Source organism: Lontra canadensis, unplaced genomic scaffold, assembly GCF_010015895.1.
Source record: "Lontra canadensis isolate GAN:19392208 unplaced genomic scaffold, GSC_riverotter_1.0 scaffold78, whole genome shotgun sequence".
Taxonomy (NCBI): Eukaryota; Metazoa; Chordata; class Mammalia; order Carnivora; family Mustelidae; genus Lontra; species Lontra canadensis.
Window position 1 is genome coordinate 4,546,651 of NW_022631072.1, and position 18,948 is coordinate 4,565,598.

At 40.5% G+C, this 18,948-nt stretch overlaps 1 protein-coding gene across 4 annotated transcripts in view; it reads right to left on the minus strand.

Moving 5' to 3' along the window:
- Positions 1–18,948, minus strand: part of RASGRP3 (RAS guanyl releasing protein 3) — a 76,279-nt gene that overhangs the window by 50,234 nt on the left and 7,097 nt on the right. The window lies entirely within an intron of this gene.

The window sequence follows — 18,948 nt, forward strand, 5'->3', positions numbered from 1 at the left end:
AGCCTTGTTTTCATCATTCCTAACACGAGAGAAACAATATTACTCTGTCTTCCTCATCAGAACAAAAAAAGCTCTTTTAGAAAAGGTTTTCAGAGCATAAAACCCAATGGGAAAAAAAAGGAAGTCCTAGAATTACGAAATGTTTCCAACTATATTTGTAAAGTGGTTATTTGGAATTTAGAGTATATTTCCCCACTAGAACAACATTATCCATGGATTAATAGCATATTACATATAGAGGATAAGGAGTTTGGTGGACATCTATCAAAATGCTGAAAAGAACTTTTGGAATTCTCATGGAGTTTACAGGTTGATGGAACTAATTGGTTCATATGCCAAATTACCCTTCGGAAATTGTGTAACTGCTAGAAACATGAATCAGATGGGTTTATTAGAGGATCTAGAGACACACAGGAAGGGGGGGGGAAGGGAGAAGATGGTTCCTTTTCACAAAGTAAGTACTGAAGAGTTGGAGAAGGCAAAGGACTAGAAATAAGGGTTTTGTTGATCCAGTTATAAAAAGGAAGAATTAATGAATTGGAGATAAACTGCTAGCAGTTTGAGTAAAGATGGCCAAGTCTGGCCAAAACCAGAAACAAAAAATACCAGCTCCCCATTGGCCAACTCTCGTATCTCTCCCATCCTTGACGGCCAAGTAGAATTTGCTGGATTTGTTCCATCCTCTCTTCAGACGACCCAAATCAAGCTCTGTCCAGTTCTCCCCTCACTCCCCACTCCCACACTTCACCAAAACTACTCTGGTGGAGTCACCACATTTACGCTAAGGCTTGGCAGCCTTGTGTTACCTCTTTACCACACTCCCCCTGAAATTCTTCCCTTGGATGATTTTCCTGGCGTCCTCTCTTCCCTGGTTTTCCTCCTGTGCCTCTGGTCACACCTTCTCAGTCACACACAGACTCCCCTCCTTCTGCTGGGGGCCCACAGGTATCTATGCCTGGACTTTCCTTCTCACCTCAGACTCTCCATGGTTAACTCACCCACAACCATGGCTTCAACTACCACTTCCGTGTCAGTAACTCCAAATCAGACTGAGGCCAGCCGCAAGGTATACAGTAGAGAGCCAAGAGTGGGGGCTGCCACTTATGAGTGGGTGCATTTAGGAAAGTTTTATTTAACTTGAGGATAGGTTTTCATATCTAACCATCTTACATTGCTAGTGGAGATATGAAATGATGCAGCCACTTTGGAAAACAACTTGGAAGTTCCTCAAAAACTTAAACATAGAGTTGCCTTATGATTCAGCAAATTCACTCCTAGGTAGATAGATCCCTGAAAGAACTGAAAATATATGTCCACACAAAAGCTTGTATACAACTGTTCAATAGTATTATTCATAATAGTCCAAAAGTTAAAACAACCCAAATTTCCATGAACTGATAAAGAGATGGACAAAATAAAGTATATCCCTACGATGGAATTTTATTCAGCCATAAAAAAGCATAAGGCACTGATACATCCCGCAATATGGGTACACCTTGAAAAAATGATGCTAAGTGATAAAGGCCAGACCAAAAAAAAAAAAAAAAAAATTAAAAAAAAAAGCCATATATTATAGAGCTCTATTTAGATGAAAGCCCAGAATAGGCTATACTCATGACTTTGACTCTACTCATAGAGACAGAAAGTAAATTAGTGGCTTCCAGGAGCTGAGGGAAAGGAGGCATAGGAGTGACTACAATGAGTTGAGGGTTTCTTTTTGGGATGATGAAAATGTTCTGAAGTTTGATAGTAGCAGTTGTGGTACAAACTTGTGAACAGACTAAAAATCACTAAGCTATACACTCTTTTTATTTTTTTAAGATTTTTATTTATTTATTTGTCAGAGAGAGAGATCACAAGTAGGCAGAGAGGCAGGCAGAGGTTGGGGGAGGGAAACAGGCTCCCTTCTGAGCAGAGAGCCCAATGCAGGGCTCGATCCCAGGACCCCGAGATCATGACCTGAGCCAAAGGCAGAGGCTTAACCCAATGAGCCACCCAGGTGCCCCTACACTTTCTTTTCTTTTTTAAGATTTTATTTATTTATTTAATTGTCAGAGAGAGAGAAAGTGCTCACAAGCAGGCAGAGAGGCAGGCAGAGGCGGAGAGAGAAGCAGTCTCCCTGCCGAGCAAGGAGCCCGATGCAGGACTCGACCCCAGGACCCCAGGATCATGATCTGAGCCAAAGGCAGCGGCTTAATCGACTGAGCCACCCAGGCGTCCCTAAGCTAAACACTTTAAAAGGGCAGATTCCAAAAGCCTGTGAATTATATTTCCACTAAAATTTTTTGATTAGTTAAAAAAATATGTCCTCTTCACCCTCCTAAACTTCTGTACCTGTATCTCCTTCCTTGATGTGTGGCTCCGTCTACCTCCCAGTACTCCATGCCAGAAACTTGGGACTCCTCCTAGACCTCCCAGGGCCTTCTTGCACTATCCCTCCATATCCAAGTCTGCTCATCTACCTCCCAAATGCTTCTTATCTGGGTCCACCCCTCTTCCTCTCCAATGCCTCTTCTGGGTTTTTGGAGATGGGGCCTTTGGGAGGTAATGAGTTAATGAAGGTTATTTATTGCTTAAACCACCCAGTGTATGGTATGTTTGTTACAGGAGCCTGAGCTGACCAGGACAACATTCTTTGGATATATTTTTTCCTTTTTTTAGAATGTTTTCTTTTCCCTCACTATGTCTGTTTGGTAATCATATACTCTTTTTATTTAAATTTAGATGTTATTTATTTATTTGCCAGAGAGAGAACAAGACAGCAAAAGCAAGAGAGAGAAAGAGAGCACAAGCAGGGGGAACAGGCAGAGGGAGAAGCAGACTTCCTGCTGAGCAGGGACCCTGATGTGGAACTTGATCCCAAGACCCCAGGACCCTAGGATCATGACCTGAGCCGAAGACAGCAGCTTAACTGACTGAGCCCCCAGGTGTCCCACATACTCACTTCTTAAATGCCCACTTGAATTCTTCTCCTCCCTCCCAGCTCCCCTGGGCAGATTTTTGGCACTCAACATACTGACTTGAGTGAGTCTTTGTGTGATTTTTGTTACTGAATGGTTCTGTCCCCCCAGTAGTTTCTTAAGAACCAAACAGTATCCTTTGTCTTTCTAGCTCTCGACCCAGAAGTGTGTCTGATACCTGCATATGCTTATCTTGCTCCATCACCTTACTCTTCCCACATGATCTGCAGACTTCAAATTTGTTTCTTTTCCACTTTTTTCCTCTACTTTTCTTTTTGTCTTGAATTTTTTTTTAATTGAATGAATTTACTCCTCTTATATTAACTGCCCCTGATGGAATTTCAAGACATGCTTCCAGATTTTTATTACAGATTTATGTTACAGAGAATAAAATTACACTGAATACTTCTTCCAGTCATTTTATCATTTATTTAATAAACACTTATTTCTGTGCCAGACACTGTGATTAACACCATGGCAGAGGTACAAGATTATATCAGGCACAGATTGTGATCTCAGGGGCCTTAGAATCTAAAGAAGGTGGGGGGAGGTCAAAATAAACAGAAATGACGATACAGGGCATTATGAAAGAGTCACGAGAGAAGTAAAAACTTCTGACTCACAGAGTTGAGCTGTGGCCTTAAAGCATGAGTGGGGTTGCACTGAGTGGAGAAAAGGAGAAACCACATGCAAAGAAAATGACACTGAAAAAGGCAGAGAGCGGTGGAGAAGCAGGAATGCTAACAGAATGGGGAGCTCTTAAAACTGGAATTAAAGAATCTATGTGTTTATTCTTTCATTCAACAAACATTGAGAGGGGGAGAGCAGGATAACCATGTTGTAAGGAGCAGAACTAAAAGCCACTGTGAAGGTCTGTGTGATATAATCCAACGTAGCCCTCCTCTGTGGCTTTGCACAGGCTTCACATGTTTTAGTCGCTTGATGAGTTCTGAGTAGAGCTCGACGGTTGGAAAAGAGTCTGGACTCAAGAGCCAGACCACTGGGACCAAATTTGACTTTTGTGCTTTCTAGTATGTGGCCTTGGGCACTTTATGGAATCTTATTGTGTCTCTGTATCTTTACTTATAAACTTGGATAGTAATAGGATCTGTGTTGTAGGGTTGTTGTAAGAATTAAATGAGTTACTAGAGGTTAGGGGCTTATTAACTGGAACATAGTATGTCCTTGGTAAGTGTTAGCTACTATTATTTTTTTCCAGGTAGATAACCACATTCTACTTAAGGAATAAATGATTCCTATTTGTATCATTTCTCTCAAAGTTATAAGCCCCATAATTTTACCTACATATACTCATTTTGCAAAAGAAAGAAAGAAATATGAGAGAGAGAGACAAAGAAACTGGGGGAAAGGCAGCACAGAATAGAAATTTGAGTTATGAAGTGAGAAGTAGTTGAAATCCCATTTCTTCTAACTGACTTAGGCCCACATTTCCTTAAATAAAGAATCCATAATCAGCTTCTTACTATGTAGTATTCACTATTTGGGGAGGACAAAGTAGCTGCCTCTAGACATACAATCCAAACTATTCAAATTCACCTACTTATATATATGTATATATAATTAATGTACATAAAGTACATATATGTATTAAAGATTTTATTATTTATTTATTTACAGAGAGACAGAGAGCTAGCACAAGCAGGGGAGCAGTAGGCAGAGGGAGAAGTAGGCTCCCCACTGAGCAAGGAGCTCGATGTGGAACTCAATCTTAGGACCCTGGGATCATGACTGGAGTCGAAGGCAGACACTAAATGACTGAGCCATCCAGGCATCCCTCAACTATTTGTATTTTTATCGATCAGTTACAATCTATTTTTTAAAGAAATATCTATCAAGCATTTAAGTACTTAAGGGGATACACAGACACAGGTCCCCAAAGAAGTCAAAGAGGAGGAGATTTTAGTAGATTCCTATAGAAATCCCAGTAGTATTTCATGTGTACCAAAGAGTCATGAAGAGGATCCAAGTTTTGACATTGCCATCATTTTTCTCTAGCATGGGAATAAATGCATATTAGGTTATTAATATCCATAAAAACAATTCTTGAGGGGAGAAATCACACAAAAGCATTTCCACCAGAAGTTCTCCTGATGGATCTCCTTGTCACAATAAGGATGTTGAAGAGTTGAAATAGTAAGTGAAACCAGGCTGGGCACTAAAATTAGAACGAGAGCCTCATCAGCTTCTGTGGTAATTTGTGGGGATTTCACAAGTCTCCGTGTTCACACAGTTTTAAACCCTCACCAATCTTTATCTCACCACAATATCTCATTTTTAGTGACTTTTTTTCAACAGCTCTAATTTCTAGTCCAGGAACCAGAACATGTATTTATTTATTTAGCTATCTTACCATGCTTCAACTGTTAATCACATACAACCTGAAAGGATTTAGCAAACATGGAGGTGAAAAGATACTTCCTCACTACTTAATGCAATGCTGATTATGATTATTTATTGCCTTCTTATGACAAAAAAATACAAATGAAAATGTTTAAACCTCTCATTAACTTATTACTATCAGTAATATTTGGTTTGGGCGAGAAAGGGGAAAAAAGCTACCATAAAACCGTCAGTAACTGGGGAAAAAAAATACTGGACTATCTCAAAGGTGTCTTAATGAAACATAAAGGAATACTCAAGACCCGAACTGTGTTACCTTCAGGTATCTATCTAAAGCGATGTGAAGGGAGCTCGAGTTTTATAAAAGTGTTTTTGGTTCTCAGGCATTCTAGTCATTTTTTCCCAAAATTTAGTTTTGCTTTTGGATAAGGGAGTCTTGATTTCAGTAATGTGCTGTCTACACGGTGCCAAACATTCATTTTATAAAAACTAGAAAATTGTTTATGTCGTCTAGATCTCTCCAAGTTTCCATATCCTTGTTGTAGTACGGAGCGATCTGAATCACCCCAGTGAGTTTTTTTAATTGAGAACTATGTTCATGGCAAGATGACTGAACAGATGCCATGTACGTGATCAGCAACATCTCAAATAGGTGTTCTTGCAGGTCCTAATACAAAGTCATACTTTCCATAAAAATCTAAGAAACTGGCTCTGAGGCCATAGAAATTAAATATAAAAGTACAGTGGCTGCTTAAATATTATATTGTTCTCAAATGCTTTTCTTTTTATTTTAAAGATTTTATTTATTTATTTGACAGACAGCGATCACAACTAGGCAGGAAGGCAGGCAGAGAGAGAGGGAGGAAGCAGGCTCCCTGCCGAGCAGAGAGCCTGGTGCGGGACTTGATCCCAGGACCCTGAGACCATGACCCAAGCTGAAAGCAGAGGCTTTAACCCACTGAGCCACCCAGGCGCCCCTCAAATGCTTTTTTGACATTTTTCTCTTTATCTAAGAATGCCTATTTAAAGACCTACAAATACTGAACCACAATTCAAGTTCTTTTCTCCAAATTAAAGATGGTGCAAAATAAGGTCTTCCTCACTCAGCGTCCACATATTATAAAACAGTGACCTCTTGGACAGAGATCTGGCCCACGGATTTTTTTTTTTTTTTTTTAGGCCCACACAGTATTGGCTCTCACAAAGTTTCAAAAATTTTCCATTATTTGCAACATGCACAAATCCAGACTCTCACTTTTTACAAATCCAGTTTTCTAGATTCTTTTTTTTTTTTAAATTTTATTTATTTATTTGAGAGAGAGAGAGCATGAACAGGAGGGAGAGGGGGAGAAGCAGGACCCTGGAATCATGACCTGAGCCTAAGGCAGACACGTAACTGACTGAGCCACCCCGGCGCCCCAGTTTCACTCATTGTAATATTTTCTTGGCCCTGCAGACATTTGCATATTTGAGCTCCAACCTCAGACACATCAGGCTGCCAATTGACATCACAGATGCTCCGCGAAAGCTAAGGAGGACTCTTCCCTGGGCAGATCTTAACAATGTTACTATTCGTGGATTAAACAAAGAAGAATCCCAGCTACTATGCCTTCTGGCACATTTTCATTTACAAAGTAGGTTCAAATTGCAAGACAAACTTCACCTCTTGCCCAAGCAAGAAAGTAAGTTTGAGGATTTCTACAACATTTGTCAAGCTTGCTTTGGCTAACATATTATTATTTATTTCCATTTATAATATTTTTTAAATGTCAACGTTACCTCCAAGCTTTGCAATTTCCCCAGATTTCTGTGTTTTCCTTTTGGAGAAAAGCTCTCGTAATAAACAAAATAAACGTCTACTAAGGATTCCCAAAGAGCATGGGACTTGGTGCAAATGCCCTTGCAACACTTTACTTTGTAGAATCTGGAAAGACTAAGGGAAAACAGAATATATACTGGGGTATTTATATAAAAAATATGTAACTACTCATGCTTAGAGGCAAATACATTTTTAGATTCCTCACATTATAATGAGTGTCTAGTTTCACTCTCTCCCACTTCCTCCCTGGGTTGCTTTGGATATGTTGACTACGACTGTTAACAACTTACTCCTCCATGTTAAATTTGGGTAATCCGCAAGTACTCATCGCTGTGGGCTTTTCAGGATAGCTTCCTATGGATAAATCCCACCACTTAGATCATGAGTCACTTGGGTAATCAGTGACTACACAAGTTGAGCTGGTATTCTTCCTTTGTTGTTGTTTATTGCTCTAAAAGGAGAAACCAGAAACCAGGGAAGGGTTATTTACTGGTCAGTGCAGCTGCAGGGACTGATCTCTAAACACCTGATTTCATCAGCTTGCTCATTCAAGTCTTCCGATAGTGCTTTTTTGGGTCTACTCAGAGAAACTCTGTAGTTCTAACGGGGAAAGAGATTGTGGTACAGGAGAGACAGACAACATTTCTACTTTTCAGGGGGACCTTTTATTTTCCAGGTAAACTCCCTCACTTTATAAAGGAGAGCCCTAGAACCAAAAAGTCAACATAATTTACCCAGGTTTAAAGAGTGAGTTTATGGGAGAAAGGGAAATATGCCACCATGGTGAGCGTCCAGAAAATCCAGCCTCTTCCTGGGGACCGTGGGACATAAAAAGGGCATGTATCAGAAAGCCAATTTTGAACTTAGACTTGGAGAAATGGATAGGACTATATGCTGTCTGTCATAGAACTTCTGCTCAGCAGTCTAATTTTAAGGGGATTTGGCTCCTTGACTTTGCAAATATGATTCCTATCCCATCATCTCCCTTGGCCAATTTTTTTTTTCTTTGCATTTAAGGGTCTAATATGATAAAGGAGGTTTTAGTAAGAGTCTAAAATCCCTGGTCGGTGGGTCCTGGGCATCTGAAGCAGTTCTGGATACTTCTGAGCTAGGCAGAGATGTGTTTGTTGGTAACGGTGACCTTGAGAAGGTGGAACCTTGGAACTCAAAATGCTCCTGACACAAAGAGCTGGCTCTCTGGCTCTGACGTTTGCAGCCTAAACCCTGTCTTGTCATTTACTCCTGTCCCATGAAACCCCACATATTTTGTTGGTTAACTTTGGTCACTCAAACTTTGACTTCTTGCTTAAAGTCTTCCAGAAAAGACCTGCACACATCCCTTTCCCCCAGTCTAAACTCACTCCTACAGCATCACCAGGCTTTGAGACTCCGCCCTTGCTTTCCTAGGTTGGAAGCAAATAGTCTATAAATTACAGTTCCTATTGTCGTCACCCTCAAATTCCACCCACGTCAGACAGTGGCAGCCTTTTTAGGAGGGATAAGGCTGGATTTTTAAGCAGCAAATGCTTCCCACGTTCTCAGAGGTTTGTCTCTGGGTTGGGTAGCTCTAATCTTTTTTTTTTTTTTTTAAAGATTTTGTCTGTTTATTTGACAGAGATCACAAGTAGGTGGAGAGGCAGGCAGAGAAAGAGGGGGAAGCAGGCTCTCTGCTAAGCAGAGAGCCCGATGGAGGGCTCGATCCCAGGACCCTGAGACCATGACCTGAGCTGAAGGCAGAGGCTTTAACCCACTGAGCCACCCAGGCACCCCAGGTAGCTCTAATCTTAATTGGAGAGAGACCTGCCTCTTATTAAATGCTTGAAAGAAATTCAAGGAGGTCCTTGGTTCAGAGGGACAATTTTGTCAGTGAAATGAAGGAGAACCTAGAAAAGAAGTCCGCACCCAACTTGAGAACCCATTAGCCTTCAGCATGACCTTCATACTTTGCTTTGTGAGTGTGGACTCATGAAGCCAGGGACAGAAAGAGCCAGGCATAGTGCTGGCAGCTGGTCCTTTCCCTGATCTCCCAGGTCCCATACACAACCACCATGCCCTCCCCCTCCTGCCAAGTTGGTTCTTCCACGTGCAGGAAATTTGCTCCCTAGGGAGTCCCCCTTCTCAATACCCACTCCTTCAAAGCACAACTAGTTTACAAGACACAGCAGTTTCTAGAGTAGACTGATACTAGTCTGCACCAGTCACTAAAATAAGATATCACAAACTGGATGGCATAAACAACAGACATTTCTTAGAGTTTTAGAAGCTAGGAAGCCCAAGATCAAGGTGCTGACCAATTTCATTCCTTGTGAGACTCTTCCTGGCTTGCATTCTTCTTGCTCTGTCCTCACAGCTCTGGTGTCTTCTCTTCTTGCATGGGTTCCAGTCCTCTCGGATGAGGGTCTTTTGGTTATGACCTCATGTAACCTTAATTACCTCTGTAGAGGCCCTTCTTCTCAATTCGGTTACATGGAGAGTTAGAACTATGACTTATGAATTTGGGGAGAGACACAATTCAGTCCACAGCAAGACTCTTAACCATGAATCAGAGATTTATAAGACCCCCCCCAACACCATATATGGAATTATATGTGTTTGTGTTCATGAGCTTCCTCTTTTTTTTTTTAAGATTTATTTAAAATTTATTTAAGATTTATTTGACAGAGAGAAACAGCGCTCAAGCAGGGGGAGCAGGAGAGGCAGAAGCAGGTTCCCCGCTAGGCAGAGAGACCGATGCAGGGCTCGATCCCAGGGTCCTAGGATCATGCCCTGAGCTGAAAGCAGACACTTAACTGACTGAGCTACCCAGGTGCCTCCCCATTGACCTTCGTTCTCAGAGAGGGTCCATAGCCTTCTTCATAGTCTCAAAATGGTCTGTCATCCACAATAGTTTAGGAACCACTATTTAAACCCACAAAGACTGATTGCCTCAGAAAATATCAGAAGAAGACAAAGTAAACCTCAAATTCCTTGAGGTTCTACCATCTAATGTCAGTTTTTAAATATACTAAAACAAATGGACTTGCCCAACGTAAAAGGAGAGGAAAAGCAAAATTATTCCCTGATTCCTACCAACAGATTTTTAGTCACAAAAATTTGAGATACCGATGGGGCGCCTGGGTGGCTCAGTGGGTTAAAGCCTCTGCTTTTGGCTCAGATCATGATCTCAGGGTCCTGGGATTGAGTCCCGCATCGGGCTCTCTGCTTAGCAGGGAGCCTGCTTCCCTCCTCTCTCTCTGCCTGCCTCTCTGCCTATTTGTGATCTTTGTCAAATTAAAAAAAAAAACAAACAAACAAAAAAAAAACTTTAAAAAAAAATTGAGATACTGAAATGTTTTCCCCTCCCAAGATTCCATGTGCAACTTTAGACGGAACACCCAACTTAAAAACAATGTGAGCCTTTTCTTTCTCCCCCCACCCACCACTCCCCTGAGATATCTATGCCGCGGTCAAGGTCTAGAGATACTACCCCACTCCTCCCAGTGAAGTTGCTTTTTTTGCCACTTCGTTCAGCACCTTGGCCAGATGCCATCAGGTGAGGTGGAGTGGACACTGCTGTGTGGTCCACCAGCTTCGATGGCAATTCCCACAGGGCACAGCAGCTAAGAGGAAGGCTCCAAGGTACATGGACAATGATATAAGTACAGCCACTTCATAAAAACACTGTCAAATGGTGGCCTTTCAAATAGGGCTTTTAACAAAGAAGCCTGATGACATTTTGTTGACCCACAAACCACAAGAGTTCAGACATTAGTGCAATGCAGTTCTCAGTCTAAGGAAATTGATAATACGTGTAATCTCTGCACCATCTCGAATGGGGCTTTGTGCCTATCTAAAGTCTTTATTCAAAAGACGTTATAGCACAAGGATCTAATTTCACCCTACAAAACAATTCTGAAAAAGAGAGTTAATAATATTATTTCTATGTTACAAATGAATAGGAACACAAAGAAATTAAGTAAATTTTCAATTAGCTACTCAACTAATTCATCAGTCAACAAGCATATTAAAGATTAATTTTTTTAACTTTTTTTTTAAAGAAATTCATTTATTTATTTGACACAGAGAGAGAGAGAGACAGTGAGAGAGGGAATACAAGCAGGGGGAGTGGGAGAGAGAGAAGCAGGATTTCCTGTGGAGCGGGAGCCCTACGGAGGGCTTGATCCCAGGACCCTGGGATCATGACCTGAGCTGAAGGCAGATGCTTAAAGACTGAACCACCCAGGCACCCCATTTTTACTCTTTTGGGAGGGGAGGGGCAGAGGGAGAGGTAGAGAGAGAATCTTAAATAGGCTCTATGCCCAGCATGGAGCCCAGAGTGGGGCTCAATCTCACAACCCCGAGATCATGACCTGAGTTGAAATCAAGAGTCAGATGTTTAACCAACTGAGCTACCCAGGGATTCATCTCCTCTTTTTTGAATGATGTATAACTATTATCCTTTAATCTACTTAAGAGAATGATTCAAACAGCAAAAGGATCTGATTCTTATCTTACCAGGAAAAAAAAGTGTTGGTTTTAGGCTCAGTATCCAAACTATCCTTTATTGACTAAACACAATATTGTGTTTATTGAACACAATTCCTCTACCTTCCAGACATTATGACAGGGCCTGGGTACCCAGCAGTGAACAAAAGAGACCTGACCCCTACCAAAGGGAGTGTACAGTTTAGAGGAAAACCAACATCAGAGAAGTAGACAAGCTGATACACAATTACAAGTCTTTATAAGAGCAATGAATGAAAACCCATACAGGAAGCGAAGAAAGAGGGTGACAAGAGGGATTATTCTAGGTGAGTAGCAAGGAAAGGTCTCTTTGAAGTGTTGGAACTTGGAGAATATTTAGTGAGAGATGTGAGAGAACAAAAGGCCTGAAGAACTGTCAGGATTACAATCTCACTATTGAGTTGGGGAAGATGGACAGGATAGAGGGAGAGGCACACTGGGAGAATTCTAGAGCTGGGCTTCAGAGGTGCTAAGGTTGAGTTGCCTGTGAAGTCCCAGGTGCAGGTCTCAAGAGGCAGTGAATTCATCCAAATGTGGCAAGATCAGAGATGGAATTTAATTTTGGGAATTATCACCATGTAAACAGCATCTAAAGCTACAGAAAGGATTCAAATCGCTTGGGAAGAAAGCAGAAGGAGAAAGGACAAGAGAGCTCACCCTTGCACCTTGGGGACTCCAACATCTAGAGGTCAGAGAAAGGAGGTAAAGCAGCAGAGTGTTGGAAGGAGCTCCCAGAGAGACAGAAGAAAAATGTAAAGCATGTTGTTCCATGAGGCCAAGAGAAGAACATGCTCGTGGAAGCTGAAATCATGTGCTGAATGCTACTGAGGGAGGTCAAATAAGAGAAGACGGGAAGCCAGCTGCTTTATGCATTTTCGCTACATGGAGGTCACTGGCAACTTTGACAAGAGCAGCTTTAATGGAGCTGTGGGCAGAAGCCTGGTTGGTGTGAGCGGAAGAGTAAATGGGAGATGAAGAAACAGAGATAGCATGTGTAGAATAGGAGTTTAATGACTTTATCTAGAATCAAAGAGAAATTGGCAGAGGATGTGGGGATCAAGGGATATTTTTATAAGACGAGAGGTGCCAAAACATTCCTGTACCCTGATGGCGATGATCTTGTAGAGAGAAAGAAGTAAACGACTCAGAAGGAGGAAGGAGTAACCTGTTGTAACATGGATGAAGAAAGGAGAACATGGTTGCCAACCCAGATAGAGTATGTAGAATTAGTAAGGGGAAGATGAAGGAGAAGAACATAAATGAGAGACCTAATCATCAGGTTGGTAGCAGTTTATCTAATCTACCTGCTTCCAATAGTCCCAGTTCCCCTTCCTGAGAGTTTTGAAGAGGAAAGCTGCAAGCAGAGAAACAAGCTCCCCAAGTCCCAGAGGGAGAAGTCCCAGGATGAACTGTCCTATGACTTAGGATCTAAAGATCCCTTTTCCTGCCCATTAAACAGTATGGAGCTAATTCTCTTGAATATTTTTCTAGTCATCAAGTATCTGGATTCTTGCCTGCCAACATGTGATCCTCTTAGATAACAAAGTGTTGTCTACTTAAGTTGTAAACCACTCAATTTGGCTTTCTGTGGACCTTATTCTGAAAGACTGGTCATTTTCCGTCTCGTTTTTTGCCCTGGTGCCCATGCAATAGTATTTCATTGAGGGTATTGGGTCATCATTAGTTACCACTCTTCGATAGCACTCACGAGATGAGATGGCCCGTGTAAATCATCTAGTGTTTTCAAGGCACATGAGAGTAAGGTTTGTAACCAATACATATTGATCAGGATTTCTCAACCTCAGTACTATAGGTACTTCAACTGGGTAATTCGTAGTTGTGGAGGTCTTTCCTAGGTTCTGAGGGATGTTTAGCAGCACCTTTGGTCTCTATCCACTAGGTGCTGGTGGGACTCCATCCCCAACCCCAGTAGGAACAGCCAGAACTGACTCCAGAGGTTGTCAAATATCCCTGGAGGGTAAAATTGCGCGCGCATGTGTGTGCGCGCGCGCGCGCGCGCGCGCACACACACACACACACACACACACACACACATACCCAACCCTGGGGAAAACCACTGAAACAGACTGATGTCTTAACATCAAAATGGAAACTGAAAAAGTCAATCAAACACCTACATTTCTTTCTAGTATCAGAATGTCTTTTTTTTGTGTAAGCAAAGGGTGACTATTTGAATTTTTCAGTCTTCAAATGAATCCTAGATATCTTCATCAGCAAGAAACATTTGAGAAAAATGCATCTTCTAGACATGACCTCCGCTTGATTTTTAATCCTTGAGCCAATTGGTGGGTTTTAACGTGTCAGAATTTGACTTCATTTACAACATTTCAAAGCTTCCTACATCTAAGCTTGTTATATCACTCTAACTGACATATTTTGGCCCTTGTTTTATTCCTATGCTAATCATTTTCAGTTTTATTTTATTTTTGCCATTTATCATAAGCTGCATTTAATCTTTCAGGAGACTGTCAGAAGATTTATGAACATGGGCATTTTTTTTTCTCAATACGTGAATAAAGAGTTCTCTTTTGTGTGGATAGTTTACCTTCTTTCCTCTTGCACACATACTTGCTCTTCTAGAGTCTTCCCAGGATGACTCTGTATGGAATGCATTGCCTCTCCTACAGTTTCCCCTTATAAACCATTCACTCTGTTATCCTGTTCTTCTGCGGAGTCGTTACAGGTAGGGAGGGATGAGATGCTCAGTGTGAAATGGTTGGAGGTAATTTGTTCTCATACCTGCTCAGTCGTTTCCTGGCAAAGAGTTTATGTTTCTGGGTGTCAGTTTCTTCACATTCAGATTCAATTAACCTTTACTGAGAAGCATTAGGTTTGCCAAGTCAATAACGGACATTGCCTCAAAGGCTGTTTTGTGGACGGGTATGGTTGCTCCATATGGCAACAACTTTTGAGAATCTAGAAGTTCTCAAACAGCTTCTCATTTTCATAAATAACCCAGTAAGAACCAGCCATGAATTGTGTTAATACTTGTTGAATTGCAGCCTTTCCTTTTGGCAAAATAAATGTATAAAGTTAATCTTTCTTGTGTAAAATACAAATTTTGCACAAATATTGAACTCCAGTTAAAAATATGACTGAAGAAGTATTTTGAAATGAAGTGCACTGCTGTCTGCAACTTATTTTGGGAAAAAAAAAAAAAGGATGAACCAATGGATGGATAGAAGAACAGATTAAGTGGATAGATGTGAAAAAGCAAACGTAGTAAATCGTTAATGATAAAATTGAATTGGTGACACATGGATATTCACTATACAATTCTTTCAAGTTTTTTTGTTTGTTTGAACATTTTCATCATAAAGTGTGAAAAAATTCCTTCCATTATTTTATTTTTTATTTTTTAAAGATTTTATTTATTCATCTGACAGAAAGAGATCACAAGTAGGCAGAGAGAGAGGGGGGAAAGCAGGCTCCTTGCCGAGCGGACAGCCCCATGTGGGACTTGATCCCAGGACCCTGGGATCATGACCTGAGTGGAAGGCAGAGGCTTAACCCACTGAGCCACCCAGGCGCCCCTCCTTTCATTATTTTAAATTCACATCTTTCAAAACTTTAGTGTTTGGGGATTTGATGAATAAGTCATGTTCATTAGCCTTTATGATTTTGTAACTATTATCAGCTGTAAACTAAAGAGATCTCAGTTATCAGTCTTTCCAAGTGGCTCCTCTATCCGCTTTAACATTTTGATGTTATTCTGGCTGTTTCCTAACTTTTGTTAGGAAAGATGGGACACTCAAAATTACTCCAAATGTTCCAAGTCTGAAAGTTTTGAGGAAGATATTTTTTTGGATTTGTTTCCACACATCTCCTACTAATGAAAAACCAGGCTGAATTGCTTTTCAAGGACTCCCTACACTATATCAGTTATTGGTGTATTCATATGCTGGTTATTCAAATTTTCCTTCTTACTCCCCTTCACCCCCATATCTAATTGATCTCCAGAATTACCAGTTTACTTTTTAAGTACTCTGAAAATTCTTCCACCTTCTCCATCACTATTGGCTTGGTTCAAACCCATCTCTGGATCTTCTATTGGTTTGGTACTTTTTTCCAAAAATATTTTTGGAACATTTTTTCGACTTATTCCCCTCATTGCCTCCAGAGTTTTCTTTCCAGATTACAAATATATTCATATTACTTCTTTGACAAGCTATAACAAAACTTATAAATTATTAATTATTTGAGATGTATTAATGACCTCCTGGGTTTTTCAAAAAATAACTTATCTTTTAGAAATACACACCAAAATATTTACAAGTGAAATGATTAAATGTCTGAGATTTGTGTCAAAACTAATATGGGAACAAGAGAACATCTGTGGGGATAGAAATGGAACAAGATTGTCATTAAAAATTGTTAGGTAATGAATATCATGGGGGTTCATTATATTATTCTGTCTACTTTTGTATATGTTGGGAATTTTCTATAATAAAAAGCTTTTTGGAGGGTATGTGCTATGGTGAGAGCTGTGAAGTGTGTGAACCTGGAGATTCACAGACCTGTACCCCTGGGACTAATAATACATGATATGTTTATAACAAAAATTAAAAAGTTAAAAAAATAAATAAAAAGCTTTTTAAAGACTTTCAATGGTCCTCAAAAATATCTAAATGCTTCGGGTGCCTGGGTGGCTCAGTGGGTTAAAGCCTCTGCCTTCAGCTCAGGTCATGATCCCAGGGTCCTGGGATAGAGCCCCGCATCGCATCTTCCCCATCTCTCTCTCTGCTTGCCTCTCTGCCTACTTGTGATCTCTGTCTGTCAAATAAATAAATTTAATTTAATTTAAAAATCTAAATGCTTTAAAAAGGTACACACTACCCTTAGCCATCAGAACCACCTTATCTTTGGGCCTTTTCTCCAGTTCCTCCTCTAACATGTACCCTCTGATTCAACTCTACCAAATTACATGTTCTTCATGGAAAGAAGACTTTCTATTTTTTTTTTAAGATTTTATTTATTTATTTGTCACAGAGAGAGAGAGAGAGAGTGAAAGATGAGATACAAGCAGGGGGAGTGGGAAAGGGAGAAGCAGGCTCTCCACTTTGCAGGGAGCTCGATGCAGGGCTTGATCCCAGGATCCTGAGATCATGACCTGAGCCAAAGACAGATGCTTAAAGACTGAGCCACCCAGGTGCCCTGAAAGAAGACTTTCAAAATATAGTTTTTTCTCCTCGAATAGTGATTACTTATCCTTTTATACCTAGTTCAAATGTCACCAGTCCTAGGGAACCTTCTTTGACTCAGCCAGATGTATAGACATCTCCTGTTTGCCAACTTCCATAAAACTCTACACAAGCCCCTTTTATAGACCAAGTATTTGTGTGTCATGATTGTCATAACAGTTTTTAAAAATATTTATATGCTTAACTAGGTGGTAATATCCTGTAAGGTAGAATCTGTGCCATTATTCATGTTAGTGTAACAAGCAACACAATGCATATGTTTAAAAACACTTGCCAAAGGAATTGTATGAAAATATATTTGGGGCCTTTTTTCCCTCTTACTTTTGTTATGTAAATGTAAGCTCTGGCTTCTACATAAGAAGTCTCATAAACTAGACCATACTTACTGACGTTTTGATAACTTTTGGTTGACTAAAATTTCCGTATCTGAGGATTAAAACTCAAAACAGTTTTCCAAACATACTGGCCTCTCTAATATGAGAGAATATTCCACATAGTTGCAGAGTTTAAGGCGTACACATTTCTCGGTCATCCTTATAGCCAGAAAGATAAAACCTCAAATCTTACACAATAAAACCACCATGACTGACTTAAGTCAACCAAAGTTCCTGCAGCTTCCAAGAGAGGGTGAAGGAAATATTTCTTCTAAGACCCCAGAGAATTAAAATAGCATGAGATATGTTCCACTGGTCCTGCTTCAAGGTCTGCTTCGTCCTTTTATCTATTTGTAATCATGGCCCCAAGACACAATTTATTAAGTGAGTATGATTGCCTCGTTTGATGCCAATATTATGTCACTTCTTATAAAAACCAAATATAATTTAAAGCAAACTGTCATTGCTGGCTAATCACCCAGCTCCTTTGGTCATGATCTTTTTTATACCTGTCATCGTCTGAGATAGTGTCGTAATTTTCGAGCATAGCCAGCAGCTTGGCTCTGGAAGAGAACCCAGCCCAAGGTTCAGAGGACCAGAGTTGAAAGAACATCTCAACAACAGAAACAGGATGAATGCATTCTGAATAGAGGCTAAGAGGCGACTGCAGGATGTACTCATGAATCCAGAGCCCTAGAAAGTTTTTTGGTCATTTAGCAGAGTCCCTCTAATGGAAACGGCTATGTATTGAGCATGACATAATGTTGGTTGTGTGGCAAAGCCAGTAGAATCCAGACTCCACAGAAAGGCTACCCTTTCCACAGTGAGCAGCAGTTTTTAACATAAATATAGTGAGAGACACGCGAAGCTCAATAGAAAAAGTACGTACTTTGTTTATGGGCAAACTAGGACCAGAATCCTGGCTTTGCTACTCGCTGGCTTTGACCTTATGGAGGATACTCAACCTCTCTGAAATTTAGTTTTCTCTTTTGTAAAAAGCATCAGTGATGAAGTCTACCTCTGGGAGTTGTGAAAAGAAATATCCGTTTCTTTCCTCTCCCAGCCGCAGATTCTGTTTAGATGCTAACTACAGAAGGAAAAGAGAGATGGATTCATCTTAGAACCTGAGTGAGCGGGGAGAGAAAGAGACAACAGAGAAATTTAGACACTGCCATTCAGACGGAGCACTGTCGTTGCCATAAACAAACAAGGATCTGCAAAACATCCTGTCAACTCATATGACTTTGAGTGGCAGGCATTCCACGCATACATGAAATACTTTCTACTTTTGAAAAGCAGAACTGAAAGGAAAGCAGAATCCTAAGTTCAGTCAAACTGAAGCTAGGGTATGATTTTTCCAGAGCCAAGGATGGAAACTATACTCAGTTCTTCTATTTTAAAATGGTTTTAAATTCTTGAGTAGTTTTTGAGCTTCAGGATTCTATATTAACTTGAGATTTGAGAACATTACTCCTTGATAGTCATGGGCAAGTTGATAGAGTATGGCTGGGGAAGCCTGTTTGTCCTTCCTAGCTCCTTGATGCTACGCCCAGAAAGCTCTGTCAAACCAGTGTGTCAATTCCTAAAAAGGAACAGACCCCCAGGTGGTACCTTCCTCAAGTGAACTCATATACAAGTCTCCAAGGAAAACTGGTTCAGCTCATTTTGAATTGTTATCTGAAAGGAAAATTACTAATCTCTCAAAACAA